A 21,282-nucleotide genomic window follows, 5' to 3' on the forward strand; every position below is an offset into this window, starting at 1 on the left:
AGAGAACACAGCTAAAGCTCAGGAGTCAGAAAGATGCTGCAGAGAGCTCTCTCCTGCAGCAGTGCTTTGCAAGACAGTTCACACAGCTTGCCAGGGCCACTGCCTCCACATGTGCACAACCCATAACACTACTCTCAAGAATGTGCAGGGCAAGCCACACTGAGCTTTGTGACTATAACTGCAGCTGAAGCAGGGAGAGAAAAGGACTCTGGTACTTGCCTCCACAGGATGGATGTTGAGGAATACATCTAGGGCAGGTAGCTCGGTTTGCAAACTGCAGTTCAAGATGCAGACTGTGCTCTGGGCAGGAGCCCAGAGAGACAGGAGGCTGTGAACTGCCAAGCTTTTGCACAGAGGGCACCAGCCAGATGAATGGACACTGAGAGCAGGAGCTGAGGAGACTTCTGTGTGCTTGGACTGTGGGGGTATAAAACCCCAGAGGTGTCTTTGTTCAGGGCTTGGAGACACCAGCTCGGGCTGTTCCTGTGTTACTGCACCGTGAATAAATTGCTTTATGGAACAAGACACCAAAGACTCTGTTATGGGAAACTAGGGGTCAAACTGGTCAGGAAACCTGGTCTAACTGTGTGAGTGGGGTGTGCAGGGAGTCAAGGGGGGCACCCGTGGGCTCACTGGAGCCTCACCTCCTGCAAAGAGGCTTCAGTCCCAGCAGTGACGGTCTCTGACCTTTGGAGTGTGACTGCCAGAGCCCTGTGAATGGTCAGACTGGGAAGTTTCCTTAACACGTGTAATGATAGTACCACAAAGGTCTGGTCACTTGTTTTTTAAAAAGTGTGAGCGCCTTAAGGGGTCACTTTTGTAAACAGATCAGATACTGCAAGGCTCTGTGAATTGATGCCTCAATACATTTAAATCTTGGAGTCTATATGTTAGCATCTTGGTGACATCAGTCAATGCTCTGTAAAGCAGCTTTCCAGATGATATTGCTATTTCAACACTGCCCCAGTCTTATACTTCCCTTCCTTCATTGTTTAATTAGCCAAAAAAAAGCTCTGCTGCTCTCTAGCATAACCCCTTGTGCTTCCACTGAGCATCCAAGGCTGTTTGGCTGCCTTTCTACTGCAATCACACCACACTTTATGTGTACAATCCATTTATGAGATCTGTCCTCTCAGGACCTGTCAACACGGGGAATTTATTGTCAAACAAGCTCAGGTGTGAATTTAATGTGCCATCGTTATTCTTCACTAATTGTTTTTATGTGTTATCTAATTTCACCGAAAAATGCCTTTGAGCTGTTCAACTTAATCCACTTTGGAGGAGTGCAAATTGAGCATTGCAACAGAAATGTTTACATAAACAGCTAGTGCTAAAAAGCTTTTTTCGCACTCTTACCATAAGCCAAACCATTACTTAGCACGTGCAGTCTGGAAAGCCTCTCATCTAATCCCAGCTCTAAACTAAAGTGATGGATCATAAGACCTACTGAATACAACCTGTCAACCTCACTTTTGCAAGGGTTGTCTACAAAAGGGAGGTCAATCTCGATTATTTGATGGTTTAAACTGAAAGAGGAACATAGTGATGCACTCATCACTATGATGTTCCCTCATAGAGACCTGGGGTCAAATAAAAACTCTCCAACCCTACATTAGTGGAAAAATACAAACATGTTTATTTGTAGGGTTCACAAACACTTGTGATAACAATCTAGGATGGCTGCCCTCACCTATTGTGCAACCATTTGTTCCCTTAGATGTGATTGATGATTTTCACTGTCACATGTCTTAATCAGTTTTATTATTCGATGACAGCATAGTCTGAATATATGATGCATGCATTTGAAGGATGTTGAGGCAGGTTTTTTAGCATCCCTGTTCACTAAAATATTCAGATTTGTAAGAGCAGATGAAGTTTTTGAGGTAGAGTTTTTTAATTCAGGACAGGTTTGAGAGCTTTGGCACTGCTCACAAAACCTCATGAGTATGTTTCACTGCTTGCTATCCCATTCCTTCTCATGCCAATGCCAGATTAGGTTTGATGAGTTTTCAAAGCTCTGCTGTTGACACTGATCAGTATCAGCTCTGCTTTTCTTCCATTTTCTATAGGTCTCTTAAGTGCTTAAATTGTGTCTATCTTTCAGACAGCACCAGAGAGATTCAGAAGTGGTGTCTTCAGAATTACATTCATTCTTACGGCAATATTGTTTTTGTTCTTTCTACTGCTGTTGTTACTAATCTATTTCATATTTACCATTTTGCTTATTTTTATCAGATTAATAAAATGTACTTTTCAAAAATATAAAACCCTAGACTAGATAGGACTGACTAATTATCACAGAATCACAGAATCATTTAAGTTGGAAAAGACCTGCAGTATCACACAGTCCAACCTTTGACTGACCACCACCTTGTCAAACAGACCATAGCAATAAGTGCCTCACACAGTTGTTTCTTGGAATGCCACCAGGGATGGTGACTCCACCACCTCCCTGGGCAGTCTGTTCCAATGCTCGACAATGCTTTCCAGGAAGAAATACTTCCTGATGTCCAACCTGAACCTCACCTGGAGCAGCTTGAGGCTATTTCCTCTTGTCCTGTCACTGATTGTCCAGGTGAAGAGGCCAACCCCCTCACCTGGCTAGAACCTCCTTTCAGGGAGCTGCAGGGAGTGATAAGGTCTCCCAGAAGCCTCCTTTCCTTCAGGTTGAACAACCTGTGCTCATTCAGCTACTCCTGATAGGATTTATTCTCTAGAACCTTCCCCAGTTCTGTTGTCCTTCTTTGGACGTGCTCCAGCACCTCAATGTCTTTCTTGCAGTGAAGGGCCCAGAACTGAACACAGGACTCAAGGTGCTCTGTACAGACCACTGCCTTGCTCCTACTGGTCACACTATTTTTGATACAGACTAGGATGCCATTGGCCTTTTCACCTGGGCACACTGCTGGCTCATGTTCAGCCTGCTGTCAACCAGCACCCCCAGGTCCTTTTCCGCTGGGCAGCTTTCCAGCCACTCTGCCCCCAACCTGTAGTTCTGCATGGGGTTGTTGTGGCTGAAACTATTATTATGATGGACCAGAACTCTTGCACTACATCATTGCTATTCTTGAAACTTGTCCACTGTCATTTCTATAATTGCATACGATGGCAAGACTCAAAATGTTGAATGTGCACTAATCATGTTTTAGCATAGAACACTTCAGGAGAACAGCTGTTAATGACTCTGCTTGTACTTCTTACAGCATGGCAAAATGAACCAATGACTAATTCAACACACCAGGTTTCAAAACCTGCACTTCTTTTCTGTGAAAAAATCTGCAATATGGGAAGACCAAATCAGCTGAAAAGTGTTGCTTGTAGTAAGAAGCATTGTAACCAGACAGAATATATGCATTTTCCTATCATACCAGCCTTCAAGAAATACAGGGGGAACTGTTTAAAAAGGCAGTTCTGTGAACACTTGCCTTAAGGTGCAGTACCTACAGGCAGGACTGATTCATTGCCACTAGAAGGTACACTGCAGCACTGAGCACTGCAGCTTTAATCCAACCTGATTATCTGAGGCTCAGTGTGGGAGAGACAAATGATCCCACCATAGGAAAAGCATCACTCAGTTCCTCACTTATGAAACCCCAAAAAACCCAAGGAGGGAATGTAAACAAAACTTCCAGGTGAAATTATGTCCTTGTTTGGAAATACGGTATTTATGATGACCTGAGTTATGGATACGTATAATGCATATTAAGCAATATTAATTACTAATGTGATGCGCTATATTTGGACCAAAGTTCCCAAAATGTAAGGCACTGATGGAGGAACTCCTTTCATTCTTGTTTAGAGTACTGAGTAATCTTGAAATATTTGAAATAAAGTAGATAGTTTTGGGAGATTTATTTTAGAGGTCTGTATAATTTATGTGTAATTATCTGTCACTGAGAGGAAGAGAGGACATGTAACCACCCATTATGAAAACACAGGATAAGCCCAGGATAGCTATATCTCTTAACTGCCTGTTCTAGTGCCAGTTCATAATAATCCACAAATTTGCTTCACCCAGATCCCATATTCTACAGAAATATTTCATGTCTCATAGCACCTTTAATCTTGTTGGGAAACAAAAGTGTTGAAAAATCCCGTGGACAATGACAGGTGCAACAGAACTGTCCTTACAACAGGCACTCAACTATTTCAAGCCACTTGACATCCATGTATCCGGCTGCTCTTGCTGTTTTCTGGTGGTTTCTGAAAACTGCAGCATCAGAAAATATGAACACTCTTTTAACAGATGCTGGCTTATTCTTCTATACTGTGCCATCATTTAGGAGAGAAAGAACACACACACACACTGACTACAATACCCTAAATTTAGAGAACTGCTTAGCATTTAAAGCAGTTGGTTCTGTTTATTATGATTATTTTTAGAAATTCCGTGTTGTATCAGGGGGAAAACTACCTGGAAAAGAAAAAAAAATAATTTTTGTATGTATCTTCAAGAATCATATTGTACCTCTAGGCTTTAATATAAGACTTAACACTTTTGAGATAATTTGTCTAAAAAACAAATAGTCATTAAGGTACCATTAACACCACAATAATTATCCTAAAGCACAACATTTTACCCCTCTTCTGATCCCTTTTTATTGTTATTCTGAATAGTTTCAAATATTCAAACAAATTCTGTCTTATAAAAGGCAGACTGCGTTTTGACAGGTAGGACATGTCTCTAGGACTCAGAGTATCTGCTCCTAGGTGTTAAGTGAAATTGGTTAGTCATTTCACTCCTTCTTGTCTATACTTCTTGAACTTTGCTGTCTTAAGTGTTGGGGATTTATTTGATCTTGACTTAAGTGCTGTGGATTAACAGTACTGTGGTGGAACATTTTTGTCTAGCTTGTGTGGTGTGCTTTTGAACTTTGGCCAAGTTCCCTTTTTTTTCTTCCCATAAATTCATAAAGAGATTCGTTGGGAACAAGCCCGTGGCTTATTCTCTTGACTCTACCTTGAGGCATTAAAGAACCCTATATCTATGTATTAAACTCCTAGCCAAGCCTGGGAGCTACAGCCTCCTTTCAGGTAGTTGTTTGAGCATGAGTTTATGGTTGTGTTGTGTCTGGTCCACAGGCACATGTTCAAAGAGCCTACCCTTTGCACTTCCTAGGTGCAAAGAAGGTCCTAGTGAGTGCACTCTAGCTCTTTTGTACCACAGGAGGGTGCAAACCTGGAATGATGCCATGCCACAGCGAAGACAATGGTGTGTCCAGGCAGTGAACATATGGAATGGAAATGAGAGGACTGTTGCCTCTTCGTCCTGTATCTCTGTACACAGGGTGAAGACATGATTCATGCTGTTCTTCCCCAACTCCTTCTTCTGATGAAGCTAAATGTTGAGCCCTTGGGGTGGGTTGAATTTGGCTGGACACCAGGTGCCCACCCATCCGCTCTATCACTCCCCTTCCCAGCCGGACGGGGAGAGAGCAAGATGAAAAATGGGTTGGGATAAGGTAGTTTATTAAAGTAGAAGCAAAGTAAAGTGAAAGATAAGATGGTTTATTCTCTACTTCCCATTAGCAGCGACGGTCGGATACTCCTGAGAAGCAGGGCTTCAGCATACATCATGGTTCCTCAGCAGGCAGCCACTGGAGACAATGAATGCCCTCCTTCCTGCTCCTTGCCTTGGCTTTCATATCTGAGCTGATGTCATAAAGTATGGAATATCCCTTTGGTCAGTTTGGGTCAGCTGGCCTATTTGTATCCCCTCCCAGAATCTTGCCCCCGACTGAGGAAGGAATGTTACAGTGCTGATGCTGTGCCAGCCCTGCTCAGCAGTAGCCAAAACACCAGTGTGTTATCAACACCCTTCTAGCTGCCAATGCAAAGCACAGCGCTGTGAGGTCTACTGTGGGGAAATGAACTCCAGCTCAGCCAGACCCAATACATCCCTGCTAGGACTGGCCAGCAATAAGGAATCCATGCTTACCTTTCCTCACAAGGGAATGCCAGATGTTTTTGTTCTGCAACTCGGTAATTCACAGAGACAGCTTCTCCAAAGAGAGCACACTGCACATATGCTCCATCCAGCTGCTAAATGCATTTGTCACAAGGCACAAGGTTTACTAAACTTTTCTGACAGGCTGAGACAGAACAAAAAGTAATGTTCATTAAAACTTACAACCCTTGTGAATAAGCAACCGCATGCTGGTGAATAAAGGAAGTGACAGAGGGTTTCACTGAAAACAGGAATCCTTTCACAATGAGAAAATAGAATCTTACTCTGTATAGAAGGAAAACTGGACATATTCCAGTCTGTTGCAGCCAATGAATATAAATGATGGACTATAAAGAAGAGGGACTTATCACTAACATAGAAATTGAAACTTTTTGCTTCCCGAGGAGAATTAATTTAAACCTATATGGAGACCTTTTATAGTCTTGGCCCTTCGAAACAACATGATCAGCTTTCCTCTTTTAGCACCTGGCCCAGTTCTGTGCAGGTTTCTGTGCACAAGTAGTCCTCTTACTCAAGTTAATAGGCCTTTTCACATAATTAACTATTTGGATTTAGGATTGAACTTCAGGGCTGACTTACCGTAACAGTATGAAAAATAGTTTGCTGCATCAAGCAGAAATTATGCGAAGCTGGGTAAACTCTGATGTCAGTGCAAGAGGGTGTGACTAAATACACCTCACTGCCTGTCTCTGCTTCTTTGATTTGGCTCACAGCCAACAACCCCATTGTAAAGTACAATTCTATTTATTGCTTTCTAAGAAAAACACATATATTTGTACATTGGAAACTGTTCTAAGCTTAGATTCAGAGACACCAGGCACCTACTTGAAATACTAGCTGTCCAGTACCTTTCCAGATGTGCCTCACAGCTTTGCCCCGGTCAGTAAAGTCACACTGTCATCACTCAAGTTCAGGAATTCTCACCTTGTTGCAGGCCCTATCAGTGCTGACTGTAAAGTTGTGAGGATACAACTTTGCAGTACAAATATGGCCAATTCTTAAGCAGCATTTTGTCATGGAGCAGTGCACAAAAATGCACAGGAAGGAAGTGGCAGAAGGCAAGAGGGAGAGGTGGAATCAATGCTCCGAGGTATAGAGAACCCATAAAAGATGAATTGTTGCAAAAATATGATAATGCAACCCAGTGTCCCCCAAAGCATTTAATCCTTTTTGCCATATTGTGCAGCATGCTGTTATACGTGCGTAGGCATAAGCAAAATTTCCTTTACTTCATCAGACTGCCTTCATACCTGTATTTTTATAGTGCACTTGGCTCTGCAAGTTGTGCTTTAGATTGTAAACTAGTGATGCTTTTGTAACTTGTGACTTCCAAGACTTTAACATGCTGTGAGACTCCTGCCTGTTACCAGCTTGAATTGTTCAAATTATTACTTCTTCACTTAGGAACATACCTGGTAAAAAAAGTGATTACTGTATTAGCGCTACGAGGGTGCTTACTATCTTCAGAGCATTTTGGGGCATGCTGCACTCTCCAGCTGCTGGTTTCAGTTTTGGTTGCCCAACTGGCCACCCCTAAGAAGAGCTGGGCTGCCACCCCCAGGTCAATAACTCACCTTCTGTGAGGTGAAATCATGTCTCTTGCACAACAATGCCCGTTGTGTTACCTGCTCTGCCTTGGCAGTCAATGCTGTGTTTCTCTTCAGAATTCAATGGCCTTAGTCCTCCTTGGGAGTCTCTGGTGATGATCTCTCGGGGCCACTGACTGGGGCTGATTTCCCATTCTGCCTGCTGGTCTGCTCAGCAGTGCTGCTGGAGGGAAGTCAGGCAGCGCTGCTCTGTTGCTGCGTGCTGGAGCAGGTGTGGAGGGAAGGGGCTTTAGGACATCCCTTCCCAAGTCCAGCTGAAGCTCAAGAGGTTTGCTGCCAGTGTTGTTGCAGCACCTACATCACCTGGCAAGGTCTCTAAATTTTCCTGGGTTGAACCTTAGCTTCTGCTCTGCAGGAAACCGTTGATAAGCATTGAATTGGTGCTGCCTGTGCTGTTGGATCCTCTTGCTTCTTGTCACAAAGTGCTTTGTCAGACACCAGTGACCACGTCTGCTAGTTATGGGTCTCTGTCGCGTTTCTAAGTATCAAGAGAGGCAATCAAAGCTATTTCTCAAAATAGGGCTCTGCAAAGCCACAAGTTTCTGCCAACATCAAGACAGGTGCTATCAGCAGGCTGCTCTGACCTGTACTTGGCCCACTGACAATCAGCTGGTCTGACCTCATCTGTGACAAAGTGAGCTAATCCTCCCCAGCTCTTCTAATGTGGGAGCAAATAGCTTGCTGCTGATGTGGAGCATAACTCAAGTCAGATGCTTTACACCATGCCAAACTTTTTCGCAGTAAAGGTAAAAGAATTGACTGATTTTTAAAGCTTATTTTTCTACATATTTTATTTTCCCAGATAACAGAGCTACTCAGCATTCAGTGTGTCAAGGTGTTGGAGCACGACTTTTCAGGGAGAACAGTCGATGACTAGTTTAAGCTATATTCAGTCAGTTGAACACTCATAAGCTTTGACAAAGGAGAGAAAGGGCTTTTGACAGCCAAATCTTGATTGTTAAAGCAACAATCTAAATTCATTGCTGACTAAGCCCTGGTTGGATTGCTAGGGCTCTGTGATTTATTCTCATTCTATTCATCTAGTATCATTGCTGGAGAAGACTCTGCAAGAAACTGACAGTTTTATGCAAGGCTGGCAGATTTGTCAAAGTCTCAAGAAAATTCTGTTACTTGATTTTATTTTAAAAACTTGGTGTCAACTTGTTCTTTTCTTGACACATTTCCCACTTCTCACTTTCATGGAACAAAGGTAGGGTAAAAAGAATTCAATGTTCTGAATATCTTCCCTGTCATGAGAAGGTAATCAGTCTGTTACATGTGATGTTCACACTGATCTGAATAAAGAGGAGGTGCTGAGACCACAGTGGAAATGTGTCCATGCTGTCCTGCAGTATTAGCCAACAAGACCTGTCAGCTAATGGCAGATCTTCACCCACAGATCTCTCTCTCTCACAAATATTTACTCAAGGAAAGTACTAACAAATATCGAGGAAATAATAAGCACTACAGTGGTACTTAATGATAAATTAACACTACATTGCTACTGATGTCAGACACTTTTCCTGTCTTGATTAGCAGTGTGGGAGAGCTGTAACAATTGTAAGACTGACAACTAAACACAGTACATATTTAACTCACCATAGGGGTAATTTGCATCATGTGAGTAATTGCAATGGAGATGTTTGACCTGCACTACTATGGAGGTCTTCACAGGGTTTGCAACAATCTCTGTTTTAAAAGGACAGGAAAAAAAATAAATTCTGGTAATGATAATAAATGCCAGGGTTGTTAACTTGCAGCGTTCTTAGAAGTAAAAAGCACATGTGAAAACATAAATCTAATCAAACTGAAGCTCTAGAGACTATTTCAGAGAACCATAGTGGCATTATCTAAGAAAAACAGTGTACACATTTCCCATGACTACAGTTTCAGTCTCTCAGTGCTAACATATTTTATTATGCAATTATTCATCTTCAAATACAGTAAGAACAATAACACCGTGTTGAAATGGCTGGCTATTAGACCTCTGATCCTAGTTTTTGTAAAAGATCTCCTCACAAATTGGCACATTGTTGTTCATACCAGCGCTGCCAAATACCAGGGAGAGATGTGAGAACTGCACACCAGAATGCAAAAGGATCATCTTCAAATCCTTTGGGCTTTTTTCTTCATTTAAAATACTTACTCCACAAGTACTGGCCAACCTGTGTCAGAGGTTGCCCCTTTTAGTCAGATGCATTAATAAATCTATTTTACTCTAAAAGAAAATAATTAACTAATAGCAACCAATGCATACATCTCTGTTAAACACTGGAATAAGAAGAAAGTTGGAACAATTCTCAGCCCTTGTCAGAAGCAAATCAAGGCAATGGATCCTAATTTTAAAATGCTTAATGAAGCCAAAATTTACTTTCTGACTTTATAAATTAACACCCCTTTCTGAACAGGAAACGCTTAAACACCAATTTTTCATGATCTACACCAGGTGAAAGATTACAGCAGCCCTGGAAACTTAACAAATGATATGGAGATGAGCCCATTTAGAAATCTACATGGAGAAGAAGAAAACAGCACATGGTTTAAGTTCAACACAGACAAATGTAAGGTCTTGCACTGAAGAAAACATGATCCAGGAGTACAGAACAGGCTGGGATTTACCCAGCTGGGGAACAGCTCTATGAAAAGGGGACCTGGTGGTCCTGGTGGACAATAAACTCAACAGGAGTAAACAGTGTGCTGCTGTGGCAAAGAAAGCCCACAGGATGCTGGGTTCCATCAAAAATGCATCACCAGCAGAGATTAAAGAAATCATCATCCCACTCTACTCAGTGTTGTCAGGCCACACCCTGAATATTGTGCTATGTTTTGGTCCCTGCTGGACGAAACAAAAAGGATGTGGACAGACTGGAAAGGGTTCAGAGAAGGGCCACAAAGATGATCAAAGGACTGAGAAGCCTACCATGGAGGAAATGCTGAGAGCTGGGTTTGCACAGCCTGGAGAAAAGAAGGTTTAGGGTAGACCTTATCACCATGTTCCAGTACTTAAAGTGTGTCTACAAAGAAGATGGAGACTCCTTTTTTAAAAACACTTGCATGGAAAAGACGAGAGGCAACGGGTACAAGTTACTTGTGGGGAGATTCCTATTGGACACAGGAGTAAAAGTTTTCACAATGAGATCAACCACTGGAATAATTTCCCCAGAGAAATAGCGTATTCCCCTACACTGGATCCACCTGGACAGGGTGCTGTCTGCCTTTTGACCAGTAATTCACCAAGGCAAGATCGGTCTTGGAAGATCCAGCCCAGTGTTCAAAACCACAGGTAAACTCTCACCTTCTGCTCCCAGCATTGCACAAGGACCTCAGCAGAGAGAACTACACCAGTGCATCCTATCACCACACAAACCCCTAAGGATAGCAGTGGGATCTAGGGGCTATCTATTCATCAGGAAACTGAACTGCAGTTGAGTTTGTCCCAGAAACTGGGGAAGAGAGGAACTGCCTGGCTACAGAGTCTGCAGGCATGATGGGAACAAAGCTGTGACTTCCCTTCCCCTCCAGAGCCCCAGTCATACAGTTACTCATCACTAACCTTAGTGCTGTCCATGGCATACTTCAAGGCAATGCAAAAATACATATCCTTTTTCTTTCCAGGGAAGGCAACAGTCGGTGTTCCCAGGCTGCTGATTTCTTGTGTGCCTAAGTCAAAAGGGTTATTGCTCCTTCCCACTCCTCCACTTCCTAACAACTATTGACAATCTTCTCCTCCTATTGCAAGGTTTCTCATTTTGCTCTTTGCCTCATTACCTCTCACTGGTGTAGAGGCCTGCAATTCTATGTTTGCCCTGAACAGTGAATATAACAAAACTCACCCCGACTTTCTCAACATCATAGTATCATTTCCCCTCTCTGCATGTTTATTCCAGGCATCCAGACAGGCTGGATTTGCAAGTATACACCTGCACTCCAAGTAGTGAAAGCATTTCTTGAACTCTGCATTAGCACCAGCAGTTCCAGACATGGCTTCTACCACCAGACACAGCAGCAAAATCAATGCAATACAAAAGCAACACAAAAATACACAAAAAGATACCAAGACAGGACTGCTAGGCCCCATAAAGGGCCTACCTGAGCTCTAACACCTTAGCATGTTTAGAAATAAGAGTAAGTTTAAAAAGCTTGGAGTGTAAAAGGAATCTACCCTGCAAGAAAAATACTTTGGAGACTCTGTTCTCTGCCCTACCTTCCTATACAATTGATGGTGGTACTTAAATTTTGACATTATAATATATAAGGATTTGTTCTAGACTGATGCTGACAGGCTTCAGTTTCGTGGGACTGCAATGCATTCTATTTATATATACACTGAGTTTTCTCAAACACCGCCCTAACCTCGAGGGATTATACTGGTGGGTTCCTGTGGTGCTGGTACCAGCTACTTACCTCAGATCATCAAGACAATACAAAAAAAAAAAAAAAGGCAATAAAATTACAATACTCTTTTGAAATAATTTACTTTATTCCTTTCTGCTGCATTAAAAGGCAATATGAAGTAAAAGAAAACACGCTGCATGAAGACATGCAAGCAGTCAGGAGCCCCATTCAGAGTTTCAAGGTTTTCCATTTTTGACAGTTCCCTGTGCTGCCAGTGTCCCTGTAGCAGCACAGTGTATTAGCCTGGGGATTTGACTTTCTTCCAGCAGGAAAACAAAAGGGGAAGAAGAGTTACACTTCCTTATGCCTCTGAGGCACAGTCAAACACCAAGTACTTGGCTTTCTGAGCATTCAGGCATTCAAAAGGTATGCTTGCACTTAGTCTGTTTTCCAGGCTGACCAATAGGCAGCTCCCACTGTTAGGAATACCAATATATGAGAAAATCTGTAACTCAAGTATTTAAGGACCTCTCCAATACAGAACTATGAAGCACCAGCATCTGACAGCCTCAGAGTGCTCTAAGTAACCCAGTGCTATCTCTTCTCTTTTATAAATCCAAGATTTGGCCTTATTTCTTTACAAACTTTACTGCCTGTACTGAAAAACAACACTCATTAAAAAAAGACACAAACACTCAAATTCCTTGACTTTTTTTTTTTTCTTTTTCACATCAAAGGCCTTCCCTGAGTACATGAAAATTTTAGGTATTCTTTGTAATAGGGATATGATCATCATTGTAAGAGCAAGTGACAGCTCTTTTTATGTTGGGAATTCCAAGTCCAGCTGGGTTAATTTAAAATCCTTCCGCCTTGCTCATGAAGAGCTTTATATAGACAATTAGACTGAAAATATATAACTACTTTCTTAATGTGGCAGTGGACATAGAAGGTAGTGATGGAAGGTAGAAGATGGAAATTACATGGATTGCAATGACAGAAGGTTGTATTGTGCCTGACTAGCGTGTCCTCATCCAGCCACCCCAACAAACGGTAAACATAATTGATTTTGTCATAGTGACAGGCCTCTGTAAGAGTTATCCACTGCTCTGTTGCGTATTTTTAATAAAAGTGTCTAGATTCATGAACTATTTTGTCTCATCTTCCTCTCCTCCAATCTCCTTTGTTTTTTTCGAAACCTATAACAATGCACGTATTTCTTTGACACTACTTTGCAGAAACTACTGAGTAAGGATTAGGTCCCAAACTGTGCTAGAACATCCATCCCACAGCTTGGCAGCTAGATCCACACACTGACAGCACTAAGTAACCTTTTATCCTTCGGGAACGACAAACCCTGCCAGATGAGTGAGTGCAAAGGAAGCATTTGTGGACAGGATTGTGGACTGCATGAAAACACATCATGGACTTTGCCATGTGCAGGAAAGGCATGTGAAAAGTTGAAGCTAACTACAGAATACACAAGACCTGAGGACTCAGCACTGCAGTGCAAAACTCTACGTGGCCTCTGGAGAAAGCCCACATGTGTAACCAGAGCTCTGCCTCAGAAGGACAACCAGCCATGACAAGTACTTGTGCTTGTAGACATTAGTCTACAAGTACTTGTAGACATGAAGAAAAATGACTTGTAAGGACAAAATAATGTACCAGGCTTGGCTTTAGCACACAACTAAGCATATCACTCCCCTCAGTAATGAATGCATGGACAAATTCAAGCTGAAAGAAAATAAAGAATGTTGGTTATCAACTTCTATAGAACCGAGAGCGTATCTGTTTAAAAAGAAAACAAGGAAAGCACTGAGGCTTTCATTTTCCTGATTGATTTGATACTCAGATAAAATCAAGAAGACTATCAAAATTGCTCAAAATCAGATTCCATCCTCTGGCTGCAGTAAATGAAACAGAAGTGCAAGTACTGTGAACTTATTTTCAAATTGTTTCCTGATAAATACCAAGTATTTCAAGAAAAAGAATTTTTCTTCTGGCAAATTTTTATATCCATATAATAATTTGAAAACTGGATGCACTAAGCAGGTTACCACAAGCTGAGTTCCATGTACCCCAATTCAAAAGACACAGAAAAAAAGGGAAGTCAACATCAAACATCTGACTGTTGACCTGGATTACAGCAAAAGGACTACTCTGGTTATAATGCCTACCTTTATTAATAATTTGGTCTGTTCTCCTACAGATTTCTGAGAAATTTTGCCTCACAATTCAGCCAGAGAGCAGAACAGTTGAGCCTTTCAAGTTTGACTCACTTCTATTCAATTCTCACCTGTATTTCTCTGTTTTCTTTAGCATATGCTTACTGCTTAATAGCAGAAAAACAAAAGGCTTACTTTCTTCCAGTTACTATTATGTGAGTTTCATAGAATAGAATCATTGAATAAGGTTGGAAAAGACCTCAAAGGTCATCAAGTCCAACTGGGTCATCAACCCAACACTGCCAGGTCTATCACTAAACCATATCCCTAAGCACCATACCTACGCAATTTTTAAATATGTAGAGGGGCAGTGATTCCACCACTTCCCTGGGTAGCCTGTTCCAATGCTTGATCACCCTTTCAGTGAAGAAATTTTTCCTATTACCCATCCTAAACACGCAAAATGTTAAAAAGCTTCACTAAAATTATCTTGTGCATAGTTACAGGATTTCTCTGTCTTGGTTATCTGATTCAGAAGCCTGTAACAGAAGCACCTCCATCAGGTCACACATTAGGGTCTGGGATCTGCATGTAACTGAAGGCTTTTTCCTGTGGCCCTTGAGACTGGAATGACTGTCTGTTCCAAATGGCCTTGGTTTAGCTGATAAAACCAGAGTGTGCAGGTGAAAGGAGAATGAATGTGAATGAATCAGCCCTAGGGATGTGAGCTGTGTTTTTAAAAGGTGGTGGGAAATCCCGTGTGCTCTTAGCAAATCTTTGGAAAGCTAAAGCCTGCAGTGAAATACAGGGTCTCATGATGTAAACACTGTTAGGGATCCCAAATTAGTGGAGCACTGCTTGGCATGGCACTGCGCTGTCTCCTGGCATTCAGCAGAGACAGGCAGATGCCCTCAATAGTGATTCATCTAAGGACTGAAAACCTATGCCCACCCACCAACAAACTGAGGCACAGGGTTTGAGCTAGAATTTGGGCCATGTAAATACTGCTTGCCTTCCAAAATACTTGGTTTTACCTACACCAGAGAGACCAAGTAAAAACTCTGCCTTCTCCACAAGTGAATGATACCCACGTACAAGAAACATTGTGACAAGAAGGAGGTGTATGTGTGACCTGCCACATCCTCATTCGTGTTTTCAACTGAAAAAATTATTTAGGAACCAGAACTCCAGCCTACTCTGCAGGCCATGGTACTGTAAAAATACTGACAGACATTTGAAAAACTATTCCTGCAGACCTCTTGTTTGGACATGATATAATGACTTGCACAGCCATATCTTTGCTTGCCTATTTGAGAAAGTCACATCACATCTTTCAACAGCCCTGACAAAATAACTTTTGTGAGCAACATCATTGTATTGTTGGGTTCTGGGAGTGATCACCACACAGGCAGCACTTCATGTGCTCAAAAACATTTACAAATGCAGTAACATGCAGTTCACCACAGAAAAGCCATAAAAGCCCTAAATATTTTCTATATAACTTCATCTCTGAATTGCTAACTCTTCACTGCAGAAATGAAATTCTCTAAATGCAAAAATATAAGCCAAGGTCAAAGTATCTTCCTGAGAATTACCTGTTACTGAACTTCCAATAAACTGTTCATTTTTGTGTTGGAATGGGAATATTGCTTTTACTAGCTTGACTTTTAAGCAGTCATGAGTATATTTTTAGCTGGTGTAAATTGTCATAGCAACACTTCTCCCATGAAACCCAAGGCAGATTTTACCACGTGTCAGAATTTTATACCATACTGTTATACAAGCACAGGGCATCACATTCACATTATTAGTTGAAATGCAATGGATTTCCTGCAAAACCAGTAATTGTTTTTTGATAAATGTGGTTTGTTCCAGGCTCTATGCTCCTTTATAAGAAATTGTGGACAGAGTCTGCACTAGTTCTTTCACACTGTCCAGCCATCTGCTCTTGTTAATTTTTGCTCTAGGCTGGGTAAGAATATGTCTAAATTAGAGGAAGATGTTATCACAACTCCTGAGCAAGATTTGGGTTAGCTGCAGCACAGAAAACTGTATGGGTCCTATAAAACCTTCTCAGGACCTGGAAAACCCCATCCACATTGAGTCCTATCCTGATATGTCCCCCAGATCATCAACAAATAAACTAGCTGGAGTCACACCTTTCAGTGTTGATGTGCACATATCATTTGGCAGAGCTATGAGTGCATTTTTTTTTTTTATATTATCTCCAGTGTTGACTGCTTTGCCCCTGGATAAGGGGGAGTGAGAAGTGTAATAGGTTTCTTAGTTTTCTTTTCAATATTTTTTTTTAATCTTCATGATCTCCTATTCAGTCATCTACTTTTGTTGAAATTATTATAAGAATGACAAGCTTGCATTTTATTGGCAATGCCTAAATCTATCATGTTAGAGTCTCACACTAAAATCCAAAAGAACACTTCCTTTTGGGGATAATAGAGAACACAGTGACTTTCTAAATTTGAATTGTGACTTAAACTGTGGGGAATTAAAAAAAAACTTTCCCAAAATACAAAGGTGGGGGAAAATATCAGAAGTAGTTCTCTTAGTTTACTTTAGTTTTGAGAGATCTGGAAGGACACTTTTTGGCTTTAAGCCAGCAAGTTTCAAGGGACAGAAAGTTTCCTTATATGTGTGTACAGCTCACCAGGGAACATGAGCAAGAACATAAGTTTCCCTACATGGACTGTTTTGAACACATTTGCATGAACATCATCATTGCAGAAGGACACGGGAGCTGGGGGTTGTTGACATCAGGCAAACTGTGTGTAAAACAGGTACTGTGGCCAGATCTGAGAGAGGGGAGAGACAGAAGATCAGCCGTCTTTTATTTTAAGGGATATTTAAGGGATAATTATTGATCCTTTCATTTACAGACTAGCCATTCACAGCTCCAGTGAAAATATGGGCGTGGTGCTGAGGCAGCCACAGTCAGCTCACAAAAAGCAGGAGTGGATAGGTCACCTTGTGTTATTCCACTCCTTTTTGCGAAACCTTACAGCAAATCAAGAATCTAGTCATGCATAGAGTTCACCTACCCCAAAGCCTCTGCAGAAAAGTATATGCTGAGTAAACTACAGCAGAGTATACTTGCTGGGTTTTTTTGGTCTCTTTCTAAAAGGAACATAAAAGAGACTTTGAGCGCAGAGAATCATGTTCTTTCTGAAATAAAAAAATTAGTTGAATGCTTCCTAAACTAAGCCCTCCTTAGGTCTTCTAACTATACTGTGTTTCCCAGAAAAAGTGATTTTGCAATGCAAGATCAGATTCAGCCAACTTACATCCCATGTAACTCCAGCAAAAGCACACATATAAGCATGGGCAAAATGTGTCTCTCCATGCAGTGTATAAAATACCGATGGTCTTTTCCAAGATATAAAAAGCAGAGATCTTTAAGCTGCCTCATATGTTCATCCCCTCCCTGTCTTCTTCCCCCTATTCTGTGCATTTCAGCTTAGACTTTATTTCACTGCTGTGTTAAAGATCCAGGATGCATTTGAAAGAAAACAGCTTTACAGTAATTAAGTGCTTGGTGGAAGAAATGGGGTTGTTTGCTGACCTGTGTTCGCTGCTGCTCTCGTGTGAAAGTCTGAAATGTAGAGGGATCGAAGGTCTAGATTCAATCTGTCTAAATCTGTGTTATTAATAGCTCAGCACCTTTACAACCCAGCAGCCTATCCAGAGGATGTCTTTTCACTAATGGTGTACAAAGGTTCGTTGAGATTTTGACATGAGTATAAATGACTTGGCAACTTGAAAGAGCATATGTATCTTTGTGACAACTCTGCTATCACAAGAAAGACACCTTCACTTTACAGCCTTCCTATGGAAAGCAGAGCTAGCACGTGTATTTCCGAAACTTGAGAGTGTTCAGGGCTGAGAAACAGCCTTTAGAGATCTAGAGAGACAGCTGAGACTGCAGCACTACCATAGCAACTCCTTCAAGTCAACTGGGCTTCATGACATTCTCCTCCCTGGATCAAGGCACCACCACGCTTTTCCTCCACAGACAGCACCGTCATGTCGTGAGGAGAAAAGGTGGTTGCAGGCTGAAATGCCTTGATATATGTTGTCCGTGTGTAAAGCTAAGAATGCCACTAATTCATGGGTGCTTGACGGCTCTCCTCAGAGCCCACCACAACCGATGAATAGGTCACAACTGGTACAGAACAAAATCCTCAGCAAAAAAATTAACTTGAAAAAATTAATTGCATTGATAAGAGCATTTCAAAACAGGCTTACATAATTCCTTCACTCCTCCAGCATCCTCTGCCCATTGTAGGTGAGTGGATAACAAATAGCACTGTGGTGCTATTTGAGGTGGAAACCCAAGGTGAAGAACACTGTGGTGCTATTTGTAGCCCAAATAACGCACATTAAGGAAATCCCTGTGTTCTAAGTGTGTGGTTAAAGTACCCAGACAAAGAACTTACTGGAATTCAGGTTGTAGGAGAACAGTAACATATAACTGAGGAGCCTTTGTTAGCAGAGGGCTGGTCCCTTGTATGTGCAGGAGCAAAGACTTTAACTTCAGACATACAACAAGTTGAAACTCCTTTGAATTTCCCCAAAGACACGCTTGCACTGCAGAAGAGGAAGCACAACTGCAGTAGGTGTTCCGCAAGGAGTGCAAATGAGATCACAAAATACAATCTGAAAACAACACAGACCAAAAGCACATGGGGGAAAAAGGCCCCAGCTTTCTATTGCCACCCTGCTAGCAGTTCTCATACTTCTGCCTACTGTACAGGAGAGCAAAGTCAGAAACATGGAGAATGGATGTTTTATGAAAAGATGTATTCATCTGTAGCATACACCCCAATTGCAGAGCGAAGTCTATGCAGATGAGTATCTCTACAATAAACCTCTACCAGCTGCTAGTGCTTCTTAACCAACAACCCAAGATTTTAAAAGTTCTTTTGCTTCTTTCCACGATTTACACCTAAACAAAGCAAAAGAACCCTGCAAAGCACAAAATAAAAAATAAAAAAAACCCAAACAACTTGGAAAGACCTTGAAATATTTACATACCAAATAAGACTTTAAAGCTACCATCTGGTGATGATGGTTGCAGGGAGAATAACAGTCATTTCATCTGAGGACCTGAAAGTGCTCATGCAAATTTAGTCCTTACCATATTAACAAAGTCAATATTTAATACGGAAAATGCGTTTTGAACCACACCAACTGTGTAGCCCTCTAGTTTGTCTCCAGTGATGGCAAATGTAAAGGGCCACTTGGAGAGACCTTATCAGCTTACAATTTTTGCTGTACATTCCCCATCCTCCCCAGCAATCACTGGGGAGCGTACATCCCTGCCTGTTGCCCTTAGAAGCTGAGTTAAATATTCTTCAGATTTAAAAACATATAATAATATATTTGGTATAAAATGTTTTGCCAATGATGAAGTAAAAATCCAGATATACTGACCAAAACCATCCTGCATTAATAAGAATATTTTTACGCACAATTTCTGATAGTCTGAATTACCTGGAATTGCCCTAAACACCCATCATGTCAGAAGCCTGTCGATGATGGAGAGAAGATTTGTCAAGCTCTTTGTAAGATGATTATGACAATGATACTGTTGTTACTATCTTTGGAAATACAGTATTAACCCTTACAGAACATAGTTTTTACTAAGCGAGAAATTAATTACATAGGCATCTTTAAAAATCAGATTCAGAGGTTATTCAGGACAAAATTTTCCTTTCTTTCCAAGAGGAATTAATTTTGACTATATTAATAAAAAAACCCCAATTATTTTCACTCATTGTTTGTTCTGCTGAATGCATTAATTTTTGTTTATTATATCTATTTGTGCAAGGTTCTCTCAGGTATAAGCAATACTGCTGGTTGTTACCGGTAGATTTTTGTGTGTTTTGTTGAATTTTGTTTCATTTTTGTTTGGTTTGGCTTTCTTCAGAAAATGAACAGGAATGTCAAGCAGTTCACTTTTTTGTTGTTGTTTTCTCCCATCTGTGCTAAGGAATATTGTAACAAGAGAGGATGTACAAAAAGTTTTGGGACAGACTGTGCGAGACTGACACAGAAGAAGATATCTTTGTAAAGATATCTGTGCCTCCAGCTGTCTTGCATTCAGGTGTTCCACTATTTTAATTTGGACATGGCAAGGTGTGCACAGGGGTTAACATACCAGCTCTGACCAAATCCTGAGCTTCTGCAAAGAGAAGCCTTGCAGAATCACACTGAAACTAATCAAAGATGATGACCCAGGAAGTTTACCAAGGTTTAGTATCAGTTAATAAATAATGAGAAGTTAGTTGTCCATGTAAAGTGTTGCTGCTGCCAACAGCTAACCTTTGCTTCTCTCTCTAGACTGTTTTAAAGCCTGTGGTGGAACTGATATATTATAGGGCTTAAAAAATTATTTAAAAGCAAGAGAGCTTGAGAAGAAGACATCTACATGCATGGGAAGACACAACTGCCAGCAAGCATCTCACTGAGAGGATTTGAGAAAGCAGAGAAGAGCATGGAAAGGAGATGAACACTGAAAAATGTTAGAAAACGCACAAAGAGGTGGAAACCCAAGGTGAAGAACAGCAGCAGAATCCTTTTAAATCCCTGGGGAAGCAGAGCATAGGGAAATTCTGGTTTGCATCAAGCCCTTCCCTTAAAATACCCCGTCAGTCCATTAAATTAAGATATAACTCAGGCATATTTGTTTAACTATAACAAATGCAATTTCTGTGTCTCTCAACCCTGCTCATGTTCTGAGAGGTTGCTTTGCCACTGTATTGCATACCGCAGTCAGATTTCCCTTTCCTGGGCTGTGTACAGTTTCAGCTTCTCTGGCTCAGGGTTATTGGGGCAGTCTGACATGGACAGTAATTAAAGCATCTGAAGGCACTGGAGTATGTAGTGGGATGTACTTGCTTTGCTTTCTTAAGCACAGAGAGTTTAAGATAGATGTTGTTAAGCTTAAGATGCAGATGGTCAAGCTTTCCCCCCCAAACATAGAGAGAGATTATTTTTGAAAAAGGAGAAAATAAAAGCAGTAGTAATGGACTCCAGGAGCTGGACTTGTTAAAGAGAAGTGCAGATGATAAAAAGGAAAAGAAGTAGCCATTCTTGGTCCTTGATTCAGACAGGAAATCAATTTTCATCCATCGTTTTTCTGATATAGTTTTTAAATAAAAACATTTCAATATATTTTTTTCAGTAGGGC

General features: G+C 41.2%; 1 protein-coding gene and 1 long non-coding RNA gene across 3 annotated transcripts in view; both read right to left on the minus strand.

Annotated features, from left to right (window-relative positions):
* NRG1 (neuregulin 1) overlaps positions 1–21,282 on the minus strand; it is a 453,259-nt gene that overhangs the window by 361,633 nt on the left and 70,344 nt on the right. The gene's annotated exons all lie outside the window — the stretch shown is intronic.
* LOC108501010 lies at positions 5,622–7,494 on the minus strand. The gene is made up of 3 exons (XR_001876112.1): positions 7,381–7,494; positions 5,939–6,042; positions 5,622–5,652 (listed from the first exon to the last, which is right to left on the minus strand). It is a non-coding gene; the product is annotated as an uncharacterized LOC108501010 (long non-coding RNA).

Source organism: Lepidothrix coronata, unplaced genomic scaffold, assembly GCF_001604755.1.
Source record: "Lepidothrix coronata isolate B3197 unplaced genomic scaffold, Lepidothrix_coronata-1.0 Scaffold98, whole genome shotgun sequence".
Lineage (NCBI taxonomy): Eukaryota > Metazoa > Chordata > Aves > Passeriformes > Pipridae > Lepidothrix > Lepidothrix coronata.